Source organism: Cryptomeria japonica, chromosome 3 (assembly GCF_030272615.1).
Source record: "Cryptomeria japonica chromosome 3, Sugi_1.0, whole genome shotgun sequence".
NCBI lineage: Eukaryota > Viridiplantae > Streptophyta > Pinopsida > Cupressales > Cupressaceae > Cryptomeria > Cryptomeria japonica.
Window position 1 is genome coordinate 474,569,330 of NC_081407.1, and position 21,930 is coordinate 474,591,259.

Below are 21,930 nucleotides of genomic sequence, written 5' to 3' on the forward strand. Positions count from 1 at the left end.
TTAACTTTTATCGGTTTGCCAATTTGAAGGTCTCAAGGAAATTTTATGGGAACAATTATTTTCATAGATCCATAAATGATGGTGAAAAATCCCTTTTTCATAGATATCCATAGATGTATTATCCCACTCAATATGGCCAAGTAAAGTTTTGTAGCCAAATTATTCACCAATCATCATGGAGGTTGGAGAAAATAATACAATAGGATGCCCAAAAATCTTCCTCTCTAAACTTAAGAGTGCACTTTATACCCCCTTGGCCCACATATGGAAAACACATCAATCATTCATCACATGGTGACCTACTTAGATGGTGATCTTGTATTAGTTCTCCCTCTCTTGCATTTCATTCTCTTCTCTACATGATTGCTTGATAGGTTATAAATAGATTAATTTAATATAGAATATGCATTTCATATTGTCACACAAACAATTATATGAGTTGAGTATTAATTCTATTATTTTATTTCATAATACTATACTTGTAGAATGTAATATTATTGCAAAGTATATGATTTAAGTCTATTGTTGTAAATTAGGAAGATTTAATTTGATATGATTTCCCTCTTAGATGTTGACTTCTTGATCTTTACGATGACTGTTAATGTAGATTGGTTCAATGTATGAGTACTTTTTCTCTTCTCCTCTTTCTCGATTGGTCTCCCTTGCTATAGGTTATTAATAGTAAATCAATTCTATTTTAATCGCTACTGAGTTTAGATTATAATTGCTTCTTAGTAGATTGACTACTTGTTTTTTTTTTTCCCCTTTCTCTAATGGGAGACTCTCGTCTTATATCTGTTAAGGGACATGAAGGGGTATGACTCTTACCAAGGGTCTCCTATTCTTGTTAGGAGACTTCTCTTCCAACTGAATGTTGCCTTTAACAATACTTAGTCAGACTTAAAGAAATAAATATTTGAATGTTTCTTATTCCCTTAGCCTAGTTGGCCACTACTGATAATTAGTTTTTACTTCCTAGCTAGGTCAGCCTCTTAGAATAATCCACAATAATTATTTATATTCTTGGGATTAGTTGGCCCTCTTCCAATAGCTATTATTATTATTTCTATTTTTAATATTAGCTGGCCTTAGTTGCTAATGCATAGGTTTGTTTGATTTTTAAGGCTATGATTTGTCTTGTGAGTTATTGCTATTTGCAAAGAGCATGACACCATTCCACAATCTCCAATTATTCAATATTTTCTTACTCAACTCTTCACTCCATTTTGTCCCTTGTAGCAACACTAAATCTACTTTCACTTGATCAATTGAATGTTTTCAATCACGCACCATTTGTTAGGGACACTTATGCCCCTAACATTCCAAGTAATTTCTTTCATTGCTCCTCAAGAAGGAATAATTGCTTTCCCAATTTTTTTATTTTATATCCATTTGCATTCCTTGCAATTTCCAGCTTCTTGTTAGCTTTCCTACCCTTTTTATTAACTCTTCTTCTTTAATTTTGATTGACTTTGTTCCAAGGTCTTTTCCTTTAGGATTTCCCCTTCTTTGTCCTCCTCTTCACTATCCACTTTTGCATTTGAGAACTGGTCAAATTTCTCCTCTAGGAAGTTTTTTGGGGGTTTCATTTTTTAGATTGAAACCTTTATCTTGAAGTTTTACCAGTTTCATATCTATCTTTTTGCCTTCCTCCCCTACAACAATGGCTCCTAGTGTTATAACTTCTCCTTTTGGCATCTCCTCACCCTTCTCCTTTTTCTCATTTTCTTCTAAAGATTTGTGGTGCTCCATCGGTTTCTCTAATTGGGTGATGTTACTATCCATGCCAACATTCTCATGTTTTAGGGAAACTAAGGGGGAAATGAACTAATTTGGCTCACTATCATCTGCTATCACTCAAAGCTCTTCTTCCCTTTGTTGAAACAAAATGAGTTCATGATCTTTTTTGACAACTTTTTTTAGAAACTCGCCATCCTCTTTTACAGGTTCTTGTTGATGCATGTCGTTGTCCTTATTTTCCTCTAATATTTATTTTTGCTTCCCCTTAAGAAGTGGGCATTCCCCAATAGAGAAACCCAAAATTGCCTTATCTTCTCCCAAAGGGATCATCATCTCCTTTAACTTTTGATTTCCTTTTTCTTCAAACATTCTAATCAATGTAAATAGCTTGAGTAATGTCTTAATTAATATATTTAATATTTTAAGATCATGTATGATCCAATAAGAAATGTAATGCATACAGATTGGAACCTTATAATATAATCATTTATATACTCATTTTTTGGAACCTTATGATATAATCATTTATATACTCATTTTTTGAAACCTTATGATATAATCATTTATATACTCATTTTTTTCTTGTACACACTTAGATAAAGAATAAGGATCACATATATATCTATATAAACTATTGTATTAATTGGAATCTCATGTATTAATTAGAATCTAAAAAATAAAGAATAAATATTACATATATATCAACATAGGCTATTGAAGATGTTTTATTTATAATTTGTTTTCTTGAAATTTTAAAATGTAAATGATTATATGGGGTATTGAGTTTAAAAATACCTCACTTTTATATAATGGTAGGTAATTTCTTTTTTAAAATTGGATAAAGAGAAGGTATTCAAGAGAGATTTTTTCTCAAAAGTACATATAAACACTTTTAATTTTTCTTAGCACTAATACAAAATAGATCATGTGACATATAATGATTCATCCAAGGTCTCATAGTAGGGATCTTAATGAAATGCTTCAATGCTTAAAACATTTATAAGATAAGGTTGATGACAAACGCCATTATCAATATATTAGTAAAAGATTAATTGTTTGGGCTTCATATCATCAAAGCGTTATTATATTTTTATTTACTTCACATTGAGATATATATTTTTAACTTAGGTTGACATATATGTTTAAAAAACTTTAACTATAAGATAAGTAAATAAATAAAAAATAATTTTACTGTAAAATAAAATAACTCTAAATTAGATAAAATAATTTTGATATCTATCAAGACAATTTTAGAAATATTTATTTAAGGTCTCTACAATAATAAAGATAACAATCATACATTGCTTTTTATTTTGAAACAATCATATTATTCACAAACATAATCAATAGTAACAAAAACTGGCCCCATTGATAATGTGGTTTTGTTCCACCCTACCCCGACCCCCCACTCTGTCAGTTCCACCCATGCCTCTGAAAGTCCCACAATTTCTAGGAGTCTGAAGATTGGCCCCAAGTCCCAAACAAATTCCCCCTCCCCGACTCTTAGGTTTGAGAAATTGATGGTTGTGGAGGAGGCGAGTAGCATAAAGGAGGAGGATGACAACAACTTGGCGGAGCTGGGGGTCCTCCTTTTACTAGGTCTGTTGCTACCAAAAGAAATCTTCAGGTAGCTTTTGTGGTGAGTAAGGATAGTTAGGGTAGTTCTCTTAAGAAGAGGGGAGATAATGCCTCTCCTCGAGGACAATGAAGGTCATTTCTTGGAATGTTAGGGGCTTAAATGCCCCTAACAAGAGACGCTTGATTAAGTCGCAATTGGACTTAATGAAGTGTGATGTTTTTGATTAAGAAAAAATAGGTTTTAAGGGACCCAAAACCTGCTAACAATACGAAAGATGAGCATAAAAGAAACAAGACAAAACAACTGCAAAAGACTAGCACAAAAACTAGCATCTAGGACAAAAAGACAGCAAGGAGCCAACAAGAAATTGGCATCCAAAACCCAGCATTACATATCAATTGAACAGTTTTATAGACTCCTCAGCATTCTGAACTAATAGCATCATCACCTTGGTCACTTCCCTCAGATCATTGCTCTCATGTTTCAGCTGGATGTCTTTTGTTTTGGTCTCCATCTCAGTGGTGTTCTGCCTAGTCCTTTGCTTGGAAATTTGATGGGTGGAGCTGGAGGTTGGTACATCTTCAATGATTACCAAGTTCTTATCCTAATTTTTCCTCTCTAAGTGATCCACCAAGGCATTCATATTATGTGATGAAACTTTTAGGACCTCAAGACTGTGGTTCATGAAACTTTTCAGAACCTTCTCAGTACGAGAAACTCGGGTATTGATATTGTCTTTATCCTCCTCAGCCTATTCTTTCACAATTCTGATAACATCCTCCAGATGTTTCAAATCCCTTTTAATCAGGTTTTTCTCCAGCCAGTCCTCCATCTTGATTTCCTCCTCGGCTTCACTAGTTTCCATCTCCTCATTCTTTTTCCCCGAATTTGTTTCCTTAATCAAATTGTTTATCTTATTTTCCAAGTCCCTCTGTTTGCTCTGAATGCTAGTAATGTTGTCAATAACCCATTTCTGGAAGTTGAAGGATTCTAGAGTATAGTTACGGGCATTATTCAAAATAGTATTCGTTGAATCCCTACCCTGCTCAGTGCCCACAGGATTAGGGTTATCTTCCTCCTTAGAATTCAGGGTGACATTCCCGCTATCCGAGCGCATAGGGTTAGAGTAAGGGTTTTCAGAGTTAACCCCATCTTCCTCTTCACCAACATTCTCATCCTTCCCCTTTTCCTCCTCCAAATCACAGTGCACCTCCATTTCCACATTATCTATATCAGCTCTCCATTTTTTATGGGTAGGGACATTAGGCTGATCCTCATCCGATTTAGAATCTTTACAACTCTCAAAAATATATGCATTAGTGACCAGATGATCATCTTTGCTAGCCCTAGCTTTTTCCTTCAGGTATTCATAAATGAGCAATATGAGCCCCTAATGGGCTATAGGGTAAGAATTAGGCTTTTTAGCGTGATCAACCAAACTCTCATTCAGAGAAGATGCTAAGTAATAAGGCAGGGAGATTTTAACCCCATGATGGAAGTGATTAAGAATTGCAAAATGATAGTTATAGATTTTAGTGAATCTACCATCAATAGTGAGAAACTCCATCAAAACCCTTAAAACTTTCAGCCAAAAGGATTTTACCTGTTGGGGAAGGTAGTAGGAGATGTTGTCTTTCTTGACAAGCTTGGCCTTCTCATCCTCCGATTTCAAGAAGTTTTTGAACACTTCGGCAGCATACTTCCGGTCTCTATAGAATTTAGTGCCCTCCTTCTGAAGACCTGTGACCTCCGCAACCAGGTCCTCATCAATTTGCTATATCTCCCCGAACAATGTGACTCTGTTGTTGTTCCAGCCTCTAGCAAAGCCATGTGACACCAAATTTCTGCTTCCGTGTAGCTTTTCCATATAGTCATTAAAACCATATCTATGAAGCCTTCTCCATACGTTTCGTTCACTCTTCCAGTTTTCGCAGCCAGGGGGCTCATTCCTGTTTAAGTTACCACCCATTTTGAACAACAAGTAGAAGTACCCAAAGATGTATCTCACAATCTGCAAGTATAACCCCAAGTTCTTGTGTAAAATTATGGAATAACATAACAGAGTCTCTTTTATAGTTTAAAGCTTATGTTAATGGCCGCACAAAACCAACATTTATTAGTATAATCCTCCTCACATATTTGATCATAAAAATGATGCCTAAAGGCAACCATTAACTGACAGTTAATCTGCCCCCAAACTCTGTCTTTGGAATTCGGACCCCAAAAGATAATCATGATATTAACTTGACCCATTGATGCGATAAAAAAATAATTCTCTCTAACATCCCTTTTACAATGGGTCTCTCCAATATATTTAACATCCACCTCTGAATTGACCCCTTCATTAGCTAAGAGGTCTGCAACCTTATTGCCTTCTCTTAGAGTGTGAGTTATGATAATACTAACATAGTTATTTAATAAATTTTTAGCACTTTCAACTAAGTTAGTAATATTCCAAGAAACAAAACTAGTACCTTTAAGGGCCTGGATGATATTTAGGGAGTCCCCTTCCAGCCAATTTTTTTAAAATTTGAATCCCTGAGCAAGCTGGAGGATTTTTAGCATGGCCAGAGCTTCAACCACATGATTATTTTGGACCCCAAAAGGAGAAGCAATAGCCGCAATACAGACACCTTGAGCATTTCTGATGACTCCTCCACCACCAGACTTCCTAGGGTTGCCTTTAGCCGCCCCATCAAAATTTACCTTTATCCAATCATGATCAGGAAAGCGCCAGACAATATTATCTCTTCTATTCTTATTGTCAGATCTGCAAACTTTGTGTATTAAGATCCATTCAATGAGGATGCCTTTTTCAATTTCATTCATATCAGTAACAAGCCATTGCTAATGAAGTGTGATGTTCTTATGATGCAAGAAACTAAATTGAGTGTGCAAGGTTCTGATTTTTTTGTTTTCTAAATGGAATGCCTGGAAATTCTGTGTTTCCCCTTCTGCAGGGGCTTTGGGGGGTTTAGCTTTCCTCTGGAATGATGTTTCTATTGAATTATCTCTGGTTGTATTTGCTCCTTACTGGATGTTGGCTTTGGTGAAAAGAAGGGTTTCTAATATTAAATTCTAGTTGTTCAACATTTATGGTCCGATGATTATTTTGGGGAAGACATGTCTTTGGGATTCTTTAACCTTAATCTCCTCCCCTCTTCGGGGATAGTTTGTGGTCTTTGGAGGGGAATTTAATGCTATTGCTAGTGACAATGATAAAATTGGGGGCATTTTACCTAATAAATGTATTGTGGTTGATTTTAATTCTTTTATTCAGAAAAATTGTTTATTGGATTGTAAAACTTTAAATGGTCCTTTTACTTGGATGAACATGAGGAGGGATTTTTCGCAGATTGCAGAAAGACTTGATCGTTTCCTAATTTCTAAAAAATTGGATATCTTCGGATGTGGATGTTGTTGCTATGGTTTTGCCTAATTCAAGCTCTAATCATTTCCCAATTATGTTATCTATTTTAGATGATAGAGCTCCTGAGAAAACCTCATTTAATTTTGAACCTATGTGGTTTAGGGACCCCTCTTTTCAGATGCTTTTGGAATCTTGGTGGGCTTCGGCTCCTTTTGTTTTTGGAACTAGAATGTTTCAATTTTTCAAAAAACTATTTTTTATTAAGGAGAAGATCAAGTCTTGGAATGTCTCACATTTCAAAAATATTTTTGTTGAGAAATCAAGAATCCAAAATGAGCTTGAGGCCTTAAATAGTGTGATGAGTTTTGGTATGGATTCTGCTGCCTTTGCTAAACATAAACTTTTGAATACCTAGCTTGAGGAAGTCCTTTCCCGGGAAGAAATCTATTAGTGACAGAAGTCTAGAGACTTGTGGCTTGTGGAGGGGGATAGGAACACTAAATTTTTTCATTCCTCCACCAAAATGAAGAGACAGAGGAGTAGGATCTCTTGTATTTAGGACTCATTTGGGGTCTTCTTAACTGAGGAAAAGGATATTGCCATTGAAGCCACTAGGTTCTTTAAATTCTTGTTGACGGAAAAATCTTCTTCTTTTGATGATAGTTTTGCCTCAGCCATCCCACAACTTATTTATGAGGAGGATAATAAAATGCTTATGACCCCTTTTTCCAGTCAAGAAGTGAAAGAGGTTGTTTTTTCTATGGCCCCTGAGAAGGCCCCAGGTTCTGATGGGTTCACTACTTTGTTCTTCCAAAAGTGTTGGTCTTTTCTTGGGGATGAGATTCTTCTTGTCTTGGAGGAAGCCAGGAGTAATATATTTATTTTAAAATAAATTAATACTACTCTTATTGCCATCATCCCTAAGATAGAAAATCCTAAGTCTTTTGTTGATTTTCGCCCAATTGCATTATGTAACACATTGTATAAAATAATTACTAAGGCAATCTCTATGAGGCTTGCTAGGCTCATCCCTAAGATTATTTCGGGTGAGCAGGGTGGATCTGTTCCTGGTAGGGAAACTATAGAAAGGGCCATTGTGGCACATGAGGTTCTGCATTCTATCTCCAACCTATCTATTCCTACAATGATTCTCAAATAAGATATGATGAAAGCTTATGATAGGGTTAGTTGGCAGGCTTTGTCTTTTGTTCTTAGAAAATTTGGTTTCAAGGTCAAAGGGGTGAGGTGGATTAATGAATGTATTTCTATTGCTAGATTTTCTATGATTTTGAATGGTTCCCCTTGTGGGTTTTTTGCCTCATCAAGAGGGCTTAGGCAAGGAGATCCTTTGTCTCCTTTTCTGTTTATCATTTTAGCTGAAGCCTTAAGTAGATCTATCTTGGCTGCTAGGGAGACTGGCCATTGGAAAGGTATTAGTACTCCAAATATGGCAGATAGGCACTCACATTGTCTTTTTGCTGATGATACTTTATTATTTGGACATGCTACTATGGCTGAGGCAAAAGTTATTAGTAAGATTATCATAGATTATTCATCTTTTTTTGGCCAAAAGGTGAATAGTGCTAAATCTAAAATCTTTTTTCTTAATGTTTCTCCCTTGGTACAATCGAGGTTGGTTAAGTTGTGAGGGTTTAATGTTGGTCACTTCCCTTGTAAGTACTTAGGGATTCTTTTTTTTACTGCTTCTGAAAAGCATAACTTTTGGGAGAGAATCTCCTCTTCCATATCGACAAGGATTCTTTCTTAGAGCCATAAGTGGCTTACTTTCCCTGGTAAGATAGTACTTATCAAGGATGTTTTGAATGCAGTTCCTATTTATCCGATGTCGGTCTTAAAGGCTCCTAAAAAAGTAGTTGCTAATTTGCAGTCAGTTTTGAGGTCATTCTTATGAAATGATAATGTGAGTGGTAGGACTAGAATACCATTGTTGGCTTGGGATAAGGTTTGTTCTTTGAAGGACCGAGGAGGAGCTAGTATCAGAGATTTAGGTAGGCAAAATTTGGCTTTAGGGACTAAATTAGTGTGGAAGTTATATAAAGAACCTTCTTCCAAGTGGGCTTAAATTTTGTTTGCTAAATATTTAGGGAATAGACCCAAGCAGACTATTTTCACAGCTTCCTTGCTTCCCAAAGGATCAGCAATTTGGAATTTTATGTTTGAATGTAGGTCTGTTATCCTACTTGGTTTATCTTGGCTTGTGCATAATGGTAGGAAAGCCAAATTTTGGGAGGAAATATGGAATAGTTTTTCTGCTTTGACTAGTATTAGAGATTGGTCGACCCTCATGTCTCAGTTAAAGTCTTCTTGGGGAATTTTTGTGGTGGATTATTTTTATTTGGATTTGTCTGGTCTTGTGTTGGTTGCTAGATGGAATTCAATAGATTCTTTCCCTGTTGGGCAAGAGATTAAGTCTTCTTATGTTGAGGAGTTAAATAAATGCCAATTTTTTGTTTTTTAGAAAGTGATGATGAGTTAATTTGGATCCATTCTAAGTTTGGGGGGCATTTGGTTTAAGATGGGTATAAGTTTTTATCTACTAGCTGTAGGGGGGAATTGTGGCCCTCTATATTTTTTTGGCATATTGCCTGTCTTCCAAAGGTAGGTGCTTTTGCTTGGATGGCTATTTAGGATAGAGTCCTCACTAGTATGAGATTAGATAGACTTGGGATCACTGTTGTGTTTCCTTGTGTATTGGGTGGTTGTTCTTTGGAGTCGATTGATCACCTTTTTATTTATTGTCCTTTTTCTTCAGAGTGTTGGTACTGGCTTTTTGGTAAATTGAATTGGTCTGCAACATTATGTGGGGATTTACAGTCTCAGTCTAGGAGTTGGCCTTCTTTGTGCTCATCCTCTTTTTATGCTTGTCTGTGGGACATTGACCCTTCTTTGTGCTCATCCTCCCTACCGGATGTGCTTTACTGTATAGAGAAATCCATTTCAGAATCTGCTTTGGCTTTTATTTATAAGGGTTTGGGTTCTTGATGTTCTTTTTCCTCTTGGGATAGCTGGATTGTGAGGCATTGGTCGGCCTTGCATTTACTCCCTTCTCAGGGTGCTATTTTTAGGAACATGGCTTCTAAAATCAACAGAAAGGAGGTGACCTGGTTGCCACCTCCTAGGTCCAAGTATAAGCTAAATTTTGATGGTGCTTCATGTGGCAACCCGGGTAAGTCTTCCATTGGGGTGGTGATTATTGATGATGGTTCCAAAATTATTAGGGCAAGGTGTCAGTGTATCTCGGATGGGACTAATAATACTGTGGAATTTCAAGCACTTTCTGTTGGTTTAGATTTGTTAATTTCATTGAATTTTAAAGATGTGATTGAAGGAGATTCTATGGGGGTCTTTTATGTTGTAGCTAATCGATTTTGTAATTCCTGGCATTTACAATATTGGTTGGATAAAATTTTGTTACAACTTAAGTTCTTTAATTCATATTCTATTTCTCATTGTCATAGGGAAGCAAATTTCATTGCAGATTTTTTGGCTAATAAGGCATTAGATGAGAATATTCAAATGTTGCAGGATATAGATGTGTGTTGCCTGCCTTTTTTGCCTATGAGATCTTAGCACTTTCTTGGGGATTTTATTTGAATATTTTTGGGTCATCCTCTTTAGCTCTGCCTCGACCTCGCACTTTACTTGGAATTATTAATATGTATGCATTTTTGGTGGGATGGAGTACGGGGCCTATTTTTTGGCTCTCTACTTGATGACATTAGATTGCATCCTTGTTCATAATTGCAAGGAATGTGTTGGCCGTCTCTTTGCTTTCGAGTTGATGTGTTGATTGGTGACGTCTTGGGTGAGGTGATCTTCTCTTGTTGTTTTATGATATCTCTCGTACTGCTTTTCTTCGCATGAGTTTTTTGTTTTAAGGCTATGTTAATGATTCCTTCTTTGAGGTGTGATGACTTGTGTGCATTTGCTGGTATGAGGAATGTATTACGGCTTGTGTGGCTTTATGGTTTCAAACCGGTTTTTGTCAGGCTTGTGTGATTTTATGGCTGCTTGTGGTATGAGGTTATCGATTAATGATGTTTCTTTTTTTCTTTATATATGCTTGCCGGCTCTATGCATTTTGTATTGCTTGTCTCTTACAATTTTTCTAGGTTTTTCTTGATGGATGTTTATGTTGCTAGTTACATAATTTTGTTCCCTATTAAGAATTGTGACTTTCAAGATACTCATGCCTTCGATGATGAGAAGCTTGGAAGCTTGTTTAAATTACATTCTTCAGAGTTTTCTTTTGCTATTCGTAAGGTGGTGGACAAGAGGTGGCTAGTGGAAAATGCTAATGTTTTCCTTGTTGAAGTGGCTTCTCATTTTGTTACTGTTTGTATGGATATGCTCATGGATGCTTGTTTGGTTTGGGCATTATTGGATGCATACTTACATCCCTCTTTTTATTCTTCTTTTGATTTACATAGTGCTCTGTCTTCTTATCGTTTTGAATCTGGTCATTTTCCTTATGGTGGCTTTTTATCTCAACATCAATTACTATCTAATGGTTGGCATTGTGAATTACTTTTAGTTTTGAGAGGTGGTTTGGTTTCTGATAACTATGATGATACGATGTTTTCTGTTGTAGCCTTCTTGGATCATGTTTCACCAGTTACCTTGGCTACTATTGTTAATGTTTTTTTAGGTTTACACTTTCTTCTTGATTCTATGAATGCAGTTGTATCTCTCCCCAAGCATGGTGGAACCTCTGTAGGTGATTGCTCCAGATGATCAGGTTTTGTTTGATTCTCAGTTTGAGGTGATTTTGCCTCCTCCAGATGAGGGTCCAAGCAATTGATTTATTCATTCTTGATGATTGCTTGCTTCGCCTTCTCTTGAGCTCTTTGGCAGACAATTTTGTAATTGGCATACAAGTTTTGGATGGGTTGGGTTATCATTTTGTTATCAGTGCTAGCTTATAAGCTTTTTGGGATGGGTTGGACTAGTGTGGAGGTCTCATATCTCCTTTTTTGATGTAATTGTACATGCTATCTTCCCAATGGGGGTTTTTTATGAGCAAGACCATAGGTTTTCTTTGCTTGGTTCTTTCCTATCGGTGCTCTTTGAACCAAGTTTGTAAAAAATTATAATTAATTTGTAGACATCTAAAAATGGTCAACGCTTGTGGAGTCATACTTTAACATTTGTGCATTGCCTTATTTTAGGGTTCTTGCGTCGCATTAACATTTCTTCTATGTTGCACACTTGGTCTTTATCATTTGTGAGCATCGAGTCCTCCTTCTGCATTCCTCATTTTTATCGCTTTCGAATTAGGTCTTGTTGATAGCAATCTTCAGTCATGATTTTGGTCGATCTTATCCTATCGCATCATGGTGCGTGCTCATTTATCATCATTTTGGACATCATCAATCCTAATTGATGATAGAATTAGGGTTTTTGCCCTCTTGTCAATCTTTCAATCATCTTTTAGTAATCATTTGCGATTATCAACTTGTCAATCCCGTCATTTTGCAATCGATTCGTCATCGATCCTTATCCTTGTCAATCCCGTCATTTTGCGATTGATTCGTCATCGATCCTTGTCCTTGTCAATCTCATCATTTTGTGATCGATTTGTCATCAATCCTTGTCCTTGTCAATCTCATCATTTTGCGATCGATTCGTCATCGATCCTTGTCCTTGTCAATCTCGTCATTTTGTGATCGATTCGTCATCGATCCTTGTCCTTGTCAATCTTGTCATTTTGCGATCGATTCGTCATCGATCCTTGTCCTTTTCAATCATGTCAATTTGGATCGATTAGTCATTGTTCCTCATCAATTGGCGCCTATCAATTTGATCTCCTTGTCAATCTTGGTCAATTTGTCATTGATTTTTTGCTAACCAATCTCAATCATTTATCAACATTGGTCCTTTGTCAATCAGAATCATGATCGAACCTACATTAATTTCTTATTGTCTTGACCTAATTCCTTGTCCTCTTATTTCTAGGGTTTTATGATTTGTTCATTTAATCCTTTTCTTCTTCTTTGTGGGTTAAATAAATATATTTATTTAGTCCTAGGTCTCTTTCATGAATTAATTAATGGATGAAAACCTATTAATTAATTCACCTAATTTCTATTTCTCCTATTTTCTTTAATTTTTCTAATATTTCCTCTAAATTCATTCCCTCATTTTTCTCCTATGTTTATGCTTCCATTTGTTGCAATCATGGAAGCTATTTTCTCTCTTCCCTTTTCTCATGGGAATGGCATTTCAATCTTGTCATAATTTGTCATAATTTGTTATACACCTTGCATAGCAAATTGTCATACATTTGTCATAATTTTGCCATTCTTGATTTGAATTTCCTTTCAAATCTCTTCATGCTAATCTTGTCCTCTCTCCAATTTGTCTATAAATTGGATGATTTTCTTCAATGAAAGGATCGATCAACCACGCTTCTAGTATCCTCGCACTATCAAAATCAATCTTGCTTCATGCTTTTGCACTTGTAGGTGAGATCCACATAAATCCGCTATTTGGAGGAGAAAGGAGAACAATGGAGGTCAAGGAAGGAGTTTTCTTCATATGGTTTGCATGTTTATGTTGAAATCTTGCTTTTCCTTCTTCTATTGCATGTATTGGGATTTCTTTCATAGCCTGTTAGTTTTTGTGGTTAGCTAATATAGTTTATGAATCTTATGCTCAAATTCCCTATTACATAATCAAATTAGTGGTTCTCCACTTTTATTGAAAAAAATTAAAAAATTGCATAAACAATTAAGTAAATTATTACAAGTTATTTGATTATTTTGTTTAATAAAAAATATACACTAAATAATTTTAAGCATTAATTACTCTAGTTTATCAATAATTTAAAATTAATATTTATAATTAAATAAGTAAATTTAATTATCAAGATTTTGGATAAAAGAAGTATTGTCCTTAATTAAATTCAATATTCACATTTACTTGGATAGTATACTTCTTTTTTTAGATTTAGATATTTTGTAAATGCTTCAAATATTTTAATTTGAAAATAGGCCACTTTGTCAATATAATTCAAATGTTTTTCTATTGTTTCACAAAATATTGTCTCACAATTGTGCTAAAACAATATAAGCACAATAAACAATATACACCCATTATATTTTAACTCACAAATACTTTTCTATTGGGGAAACCCTTGCACCTTCTTTATGTGCAAGTGATAGTGTTTAATATTTCCAATCTATCAATCTATGGAAAAGTAGAGTTAAAGGACTTTGACCAAAATCTTTAACATTCATATTTTTCAATTACATATATAATTGATTTATCATATATGCTATTGATAATGTTTGTGAATAATATCATTATTTGAAAATAAAAAAATCTATGCAATATATTATCTTTGTTGGTATAGATGTGTTAAATAAATTAAAACTATTTTATTTGCTCTAGAGTTATTTTATTTTATTGTAAAACAATTTATTAATTATTAATATTTATTTACTTAAGAGTTATATTATAGTTAAATTTTTTTAATACATATATATTAGCCTAAGTCAAATACATATCTAAAAAATATGATTTAAAAATAAATACATATATAAAAAAATGTTACAACTATCCAAACTAATAAAAATGGTTACTAGTCTACACCATTTAAAAAATAAATTCATATATTAAAAATATCATTTAAAAATAAATACATATATAAAAAATGTTCCTACCTTGTTTTCTTTCCAATTCCACCCATTCTAAGAAACAATAGCTTCAAGTTCCAAAATACACCAAGTTATATTGCTACTATAGTAAAAATAACAAAAATAAAGCTACCATTTCCTCATTGTTTTGCAGAAATGGTGCTCAAGGTAGGGTTTCAGGTTGCTCAAGGTAGGGTTTCAGGCGATGCTTCTGCAGATCTTGGCGGGTCCCTTTCGGGTTCACAAGGAACTAGATCAAGATCCCCTAGATCTGCTGGCACTAAGGACAACCAGGGAGATGCGGAGACTAAAGATGGTGGGGACCCAAAAATGGGTCTTTCAGCTGGACCCAGGGGACATGCATCCATTGGGGGTTCCCCCTGTGGATGTTCCTCATGATATGTCTTCATCACGGGTTTCTCGGGTAGTCCAACCTATCACGAGGGTCACAGAACGTGCCTTTTCAGCTGGTGCCACGAATAATAGTTGGGGATCTTTATTCGAGGTTAAGCCGACTGGAAAATCTTCCTTTCCCCCTGTCTTTTTCACTTGTGATAAGGTGAGCGGAAAGGTTTCTCTTTCTATTCCTAACCAAATGATTGACCACAACATTGCTATCATGGCACTCACCCTTGTTGGAAAGTTCTTTGGGCCTAGACCCAACATTGACTCGGTGAGGATTTTTGTTAGTCAGAGGTGGAAGATCAAAGGGCAAGTTGAGGTGTCGGCTCTCCCTCGGGGTTTTTTCTCCTTTGCATTCTCTTGTGCTGAGGATATTCTGACTATCCTCTATGGTGGCCCTTGGATTATGGGGAGGTCTTCCTTAACCCTTAAGAAGTGGAGTTTGAATATGGACTTGTCTGATGACTTTTTTGAAACTATCCATGTTTGGGTCAAGTTGTTGAGGCTTCCTCTGGAATATTGGCATGAAGATATTTTCAAGGGCATTGATGGAGCGTTTTGGAAACTACTATCCATTGATCCAATGATAGCTGTCAGTAAAAGAATGGTTTATGCCAGGATTTGTGTGGGGATGTTTAGATCTAAGGACCTCCCTTTGTCAGTTGAACTAGTGTCGAAGCTGGGAACAAAATGTTAGTTCAAACTATTGAGTTTGAATAGTTACCTTTCATCTATTTCTTGTGCAAAAAGGCAGGCCATTGGGCAAATAAATGCTCTCTGAAATACTAAGAAAGATTCCAACAAAGGACCTATTGTCTAGAAACCCAAACTTGTGGACACAAAATCTCATAACAAGAAGGAAAATATTGTGCACCAGGAAGGGCTTGATGGGAGCCACAAAATCAATAAGGAAAATAATTTTCAACCAAGCCAGAATAGTGAAGTGAAAGAAATGGTTCAGGAGGAAGACAATAAACAGAGTATCTATGAAAATCAAAACCTTGAGGTTAAGGATATGGATTAGAAGATTATTTCTGAGGAGGCCCCTATTCAGGATGAAGAAGAAATAGTTAAGGGGAATGTGGTGGCTGTAAATGAAGAAGAAAAAGAATCGGTAGATGAACTAGAGGATGGAGAACTTTCATCCTTGAAACATCGTAGATTCAAGGATATGGAAGAATGTACCTTCAAAGACTGGAAATCTTCTCTAGTTCTTGGGTCATCATTCAATAATCTTGGGTTTAGTGATTTGAAGAAGATCCTTGAGGATGACTCTTCTTCACAACACTCTATCTGTGCCTTCCCTGACTTGGATCATAATGTTGTTATTTAGGACACCTTGTAGTCCCCAAAGGTTGATGATTCGATAGGTTTGGAGGGAATTGAATTTGATGAAATGAGCTATACTAAGGTAGTGTCGAAGAAAAAGAAGTCACAACAGAAACCTAGAGTTAATACTCACAACAGAGTGAAGGCAGACTGTGGGCCACCTCGAAGTGCAGGGAGAAATCTAACATGTGGCAAAGAGAGTAGGAGTGCATGCAGAATATAGCAAATGGATCACAGAAAATGATCCATGATAGTCTGTTTAATTCTCCTAGTAAGAAATGAAGATCCTTTTCTGGAAAATTAGAGGTCTTAACAATAGTCATAAACAAGACATAATCCATAATATTGCTAGGGATCATAGACCGAATATTTTACTTATTCAAGAAACTAATAGTCGAAAGATAAAGTGGAGAAAATTAAGTTTTCTAAATTTTGTGAATCTCAAGGGAGTAGCTCTGATGGGGATTTTGGGGGGGGTTGTTACTCTCTCGGATACTAAGTTCATTTAAGGCACTCCTATCTGCCATGATGGTAACCATGTGGTTACTCTGTTTAAACATTTAAGGGATGGGTTCTTGTGGATCCTATACAATGTGTTTGCTCCCAATAATAAAGCCTGTAGGAGGAAATTTTGGCTAAAGCTCTCTTCTTTTCAAAGCTTTTATCCCAACATTCCTTGGTTGGTGATGGGGGATTTGAATACCCCTCTTATGGAATCTGAGAAATTTGGGGGATCCCAGATACAAAATGATAGCAAACAAGACTTAGCTGACTTCATCAATGGCCACAGTTCATTGATTTGGACTTATCTGGAGTTTCCTTCACTTGGTCTAATCGTTGTGTTGGAGCTAAGCTGATTCAAGTTAGACTTGATTTGGCCTTGATTTCAGTTGAGTGATTCCAGCATTATGTATGTTCTCTGAATTCCATGGTTAGAATTGGATCATACCACTTTCATATATGTTTGATGGTTGAGCCTAAGAATGGCCCGGGAAGGAGGTTTCCTTTTAGACTTGAGAAAATGTGGCTTTCCCACCCAAACCTTTCTAATAGCGTGAAAGATTGGTGGAATGTTCAAGTGGATGGTTTTGCAATGTTCAGGGTTGCTAAAAAGTTAAGGCATGTTAAGGAGAAGGTTAAAAAGTGGAATAGAGAAGTCTTTGGGGACATCTTCATTCAAAAATTTGCTCTTCAAGAGGAGTTGAGCCCGATACAGGATAAAGTCTAAAATGAAGGTTATGTGAATGATAATTTTGCTAAGGAAAGTGAGGTTTTGTCCAAATACCACAAAATTATAGCCCAAGAAGAGACCTTTTGGAGGCAGAGATCCAGATCCTTATGGCTTAAGGATGGTGATAAAAACACCAAATTCTTTCACATCTCTACCCTTAAACATAGAGCTGCAAATAGAATTGGCCACCTTGTGAAGAATGGGAGAAGAATAGATAATGAGGATGAAATAAGTGGAGCTGCTATTGAGTTCTTTGCTGATATTTTGAAGAAAGATACTTTATTAGACCTGGAGGATCAAAATATGTTGGTTGATATCATACCTAAAGTCCTATTTGATAACCAAAATCATAATTTGGCTGCCATTCCTTCAAAGGAGGAAATCAGGAGTGCTATCTTTTCTTTTGATGGCAGTAAAGCTCCTGGCCCTGACGACTTTCATATGTTCTTCTTTCAACACTTTTGGGAAGTTGTGGAGAAATATGTATCCAATGTTGTGAAAGAGTTTTTTGGAGCTAGATCCCTGCTGAAGGAATTGAATGCAAATTTTATTATCCTCATCCCTAAAAAGCAGGGGGCTGATTCTCTAGATGCTTTTAGGCCTATCAGCTTGTGCAATTCTTTATACAAAATTATCTCCAAGCTCCTTACGTCGAGGATGCTGAAGATTCTTCCTCTTTTGATTTCTCCTAAAAAAAATGGCTTTGTGCCAAGGAGACAAATTCTTGATTCTATCATCACTGTTCATGAAAACATCCATTCACTTTTGGAGGTGAAGTCTCAAGGCTTTCCGCTGAAATTGGACATTGTTAAGGCTTATGATAGGGTAGATTGGTGCTTCTTAAAAAAAGTTCTTCATGCTTTTGGTTTCTCTGGTAAGGTCATCAATTTGATTTGGCAGCTTATATCCATCGCTTCAACTACAGTTATTGTCAATGGACCACCCTCTCATTTCTTTAGAACTTTGAGGGGACTAGGGCAGGGTGATCCTATATCGCTTATTTTGTTCACTATAATGGTGGAAAGTTTGGGAAGATTCATTCATAAAAAGGTGGTGGAAGGATCTCTGAAGGGCCTCAAGCTGTCATTCGCCAATTTGATTTTCTGTCATCAACAATTTGTTGATGATATCATTTTAATGGGAAGCTCCTTTGTTGGGGAAGCCAGAGTAATTAGATCGATTCTCTGCCTTTATGAAAATGCTTCTAGATAGATGGTTAATAGAACCAAGAGTTCTATCTACTTCATTAATACTCCTAAGCAGCGTCAAATGAAGATTGCTAACATTCTTGGTTGCCTCATAGGTAAGCTCCTATCTACTTACTTGGGTCTCCCTCTGGGATCTAAACCTTCTGATTCCTTTTGGCTCTCTTTAATTGATTGATTTAATAGGAAGTTGGCTGGGTGGAAAGGCACCATTTTGAGTTAGGCTAGTAAAATTCAGTTACTAAAAGCTACACTTCAGAACCTCCCAGTGTATGCCCTCAATTTGTTCATGATTCCCTCTAAATTTTCTGAAATTATTAATAAAATTCAAAAAAGATTCCTTTGGTCTGGGGTTGAGGAAAAGAAAAGAATCCCTCTAGTTGTCAGGGAGAATGTCTGCAAGCCAAGGAGATATGGTGGATTGGGAATTAGAAGCATTAAAATTTTTTAACATTGCTCTTTTGGCTAAACAAGCCTGGAGATCTTATGACTATAGAAGGGAATGGAATACCTTATGGCACAATAAATACCTCTCTAATGTTCATTCTTTGAAGGATTTTTTGATTTTGTCTCATATCCCCACTAGGTCTCATCTTTGGAACAATATCCTCAAGGCTAGGGAAGTGGCTAGCTAGGGAGCCTATTGGAAGTTGGGGAATGGCAGAAGAATACGGTTTTGGGGTGATTACTAGATCGGGAATCACTTGCTTGCTTCTGATCCTACATTGGAATCTTTAAGGGATCTTTGTGTGGTATCTTTTGGCTTAATGGTGGCTGACTATTGGAAGGAGGGTAAGTGGGTGAATATTTCTGTTGTTAATCCTTCTTTTACTCACTTGCATCTTTCCCTAAATTCATTTGGTCTAGAGGATGGTGTGGAAGATGAGATTATTTGGAAATTCACTCCTAATGGGAAGTTTTTTGTTTCTTCTATGGATTGCTGTAAGGAACCCCATGTTTCTTGTTGTTTTAAGGTGTGGATCAATGACCTCTCTCCTAAGGTCAATATGTGTTTCTGGCTCCTCTTTCTTAATAAAATCTTAACAATGGACAATCTTGTTAAGAGAGGGTTTTCTATCCCAAATAGATGCTACTTGTGTATGAGGGATGTTGAATCTATCGATCATCTATTTTTACACTGCTCTTACACTTCTAAGATTTGGGGTCTGGTGCTTCAAAAATGGGGTCTTTGTTGGACTCTCCCGAGGGCCATAAAAGAGTTCATTCACCAATGGAACCCGCCCTCAAGAAATCTTCTCTTGAAGAAGCTGTGGTCCTTTTTTTTTCTCACATGGTGTGGGGTTTATGGAAATAATGTAATAATCGTATCTTTAGGAATATCCATCTCCCTCCTGATATTGTCTTCAAGAAAATTTCTAGAGCCATCTCTGATAATCTCTCAACTATTAGCTCCAATGTTCTTTTTCAAAGTGGAATCCTTAAGGAGTATGAAGCTAATGTTGGCGAGGATTGGGATTTTGGTCATCTTCTTCATTTGGTCAAACCTCGGGTCAATCCTAGGGACAACATTAGTTAGAACTTTCCACCCCAAGGATGGGTGAAAATCAATTTTGATGGTACGACTAGGGGGAACCCTAGTCAAGCAGGCTGTGGAGGGGTGATACAAGATCACTATGGCAACTTCATTTCTGCTATTGCTCTCCCTCTTGGAAAATAGACTAATAATGTCATAGAAGCTATAGGATCCTATCACAACTGAAAATTTGCTAAATAGTACAACCTTAAGCTTGTTTGGGTCGAGGGGGACTCAAAGAATATTATCAACTACCTAAAGGGAAAATCTACTCCAGCTCAGAATGTTGATATATGGATGAAGAAGGCAAAATATATTATTAAAACCTTTGATAGATACATTATTGTTCATGTATACATACAAGACAATGTGGCAGTTGACTTCCTTGCCAATAAAGGAGTGACGTGTAAGGCACAACTTCGTTGGACCCAAGGTGATAGGCTGGACTCAGAATTTTCTATGCATTTGTTCCACGAGAAAAGTCAGGGGAGTAAATTTAATGATAACTCATGCCATAATGACTCTGATTATTTTTAGAGTTATTGATACTTTCCTAATTGAGACAGGTGGCCAGAGAGGACACGAGAATTGATGCAAACTTATTTCACATATTTTGTTGGCGATTTTAAACATTTTTTGGAGTCTAACTTTCACTCCAAAAATTATTTGCAGAGAGTTTTATAGAGAGCAAGATAGAATGGGTGGTGCGAGAAAAGAATTGAGCCGCCTAGTTGTGTGCAGTTGAAGAATGAAAAGAAGCTATGACAAATTTTTGAGAAAGGGGGGCTCACTCCCTACATTGAGAAGCTACAAGGACGTAATCAGGATGTCACAAACTATATTTCTCAGAACTGGAAGGATGGAATGATTGTTCTCCATGGTCAGAAGGTTTTGGTTGATGAAGCCCTTACTGCATAGGTCACGAAGTTATCTCTGGAGGGTATGAATTATTACAGAGAAAAAGTGTATATTGAGCAAGCTGTGCAAAATTTCCCCAAGAAGGAGGTGGAGTGGGCCAAAATTGTTAAAAAGATGGCCAGTTACTATGACATTGTAGTCATTAAGTCTTTCTAGGAGGAGCTTCTTAAGGTAATCATGAATTACCTTACTTTGGATGATCGTTATACTAGGTGTATGGTCATCACTTTGTTATATTGAATCATTTCCACCATGGTGTGAAGACGTCTTTCGCTTTCTATCTCATGTATTCTCTTAGGGTTAATTTTAGTGACCATCACAAGAACCCTTCCAAGTTTCCCATCTTGCACGAAGGCCTACTGGTCCTTATTGATGCACATTTCCATGCTCTTCCTCCCCCTGATGATTATATCCACATTGTTTTGAGAATGAAGAGACTAGTGCAGGTGACTCTGACAATGAAGCCTCTGGGTATGGGTCTGAAGGGAATTCCCCTCCCCTGAAAAAAGCTAAAATTGAAATACCCTCAAGTTCAAAACCTAAGGTGAGGAAGGGTATAAAAGGGCAAAAGAACATTGTTATGTCCTTCTCCTCTACTTCTACTGAGAATGGCTCCCCCTCTTCTAGCGAGAAGGAAGAAGATGGTGAGGACCCTGAATGCCCTAATATCTTGGCCTCTCCTTCATCCAATAAGGAGACCAGTAATGTGAGTGCGGTTGGTATTGAAGACCTTCATCCCAAATGTGTCGAGCTTAACAATAAGAGGGAGGATTATGATAATGTGTTAGGCATGGCTCGTGAACATGATATTGACACTTTTATCATGTTCAAATGGTTATTCCATGAACTAAAGGAGATAAGGATCAACCAAAGAGCCTTGGGAAGAAAAATGGAAGCAATCCCTACTACTTCTACTCAATGTAATCAGAATAATGAGGGGAATTGGACTGAGGCTGAGAAGAAG